This window comes from Amphimedon queenslandica, unplaced genomic scaffold (assembly GCF_000090795.2).
Source record: "Amphimedon queenslandica unplaced genomic scaffold, v1.1 AMPQUscaffold_13350, whole genome shotgun sequence".
Taxonomy (NCBI): domain Eukaryota; kingdom Metazoa; phylum Porifera; class Demospongiae; order Haplosclerida; family Niphatidae; genus Amphimedon; species Amphimedon queenslandica.
Window position 1 is genome coordinate 187,670 of NW_003546414.1, and position 1,126 is coordinate 188,795.

Consider the following 1,126-nt stretch of genomic DNA (forward strand, 5'->3'; position numbering starts at 1 on the left):
CAAAAAGCATGTAACGTCAAGTCAACATGAAACAGCAGAAACTGACATAAATATCAATTTTTAATAATGACAGCAACAAAACTAATTGATATGAAACAAAATTTCTAAATAACTATTCACTTAATTACATGTAGCTGCAGCTGGTTGGTTGTTCTATTTGTCATGGAGCTTCATTCGGTTTTTGGGCTCTTATCTAGTCATTGGGCTCCACTAGCACTTCCTTGCTCCACCTCCTTGTGAGCTCCGGCCACGGCCACGTCACCTTGTGAGGCTCCACCAGCTCCACTTTCTTGTTGGGTGGTGTCATTTGTACGTGGTTGGTTGTTTTTACTGGCGCTTTCACTATCCCATAATAAGATCAAGTAATACGGAACTCCCACTATAACTACCAGTGCTATTATAAGTTGAACAAGATTCTCATTGAGGTCGCTGACAATAAGTATGTAGTTGGACCCAAAGTGAAGCACAAAAAGTAGAGGTATAGCAATTGCCAAGGTGACTAAGAAGCCATATATAGCTGTAGTGTTCTTTTTGCTTTCTAGGCTCTCATTCATGCAATTTATGCATAGCTTAAAATAGTTACTGAGATTGCATGAATAGCATTGTTTGCATTTTGTACAATTTTTACAATCTTCACAAAGTGTGCACTCCTTGCAATGTATACACCTTTGACATTCATCACTTGTACACATTTCACATTTACCACACTTGAACTGATCAGAGTGATCGCATTTCTTAAATTTCTTGCATGTATCACATTTGATGCATTTGTTGCAGTTATAATGATCATATTGTTGGTCATCAGTATCATCATCATCATTATTATTATTATTATTATTATTATTATTATTATTGCAATTTTGACAAGTCTTGCATTTTTTGCATCCCTCGCACCACTCCTTTTTGTAGTGTGAATCAATATAAAGATGACACAACCCTTTAATCAATCTAGGAAGTAATACCATTACGAAGCAAAAGAGTGGCAATATGAATAAGCTTCTCACTATGACAATTGTTGCATAGGTACTAAGCATTAGCAGCATCCATGTGCCATGAATTACAAAGAAAACACCCAAACCAGTTAATATAGGAAAGTGTATCAAGTCACGAATACGACAAGTGCAAG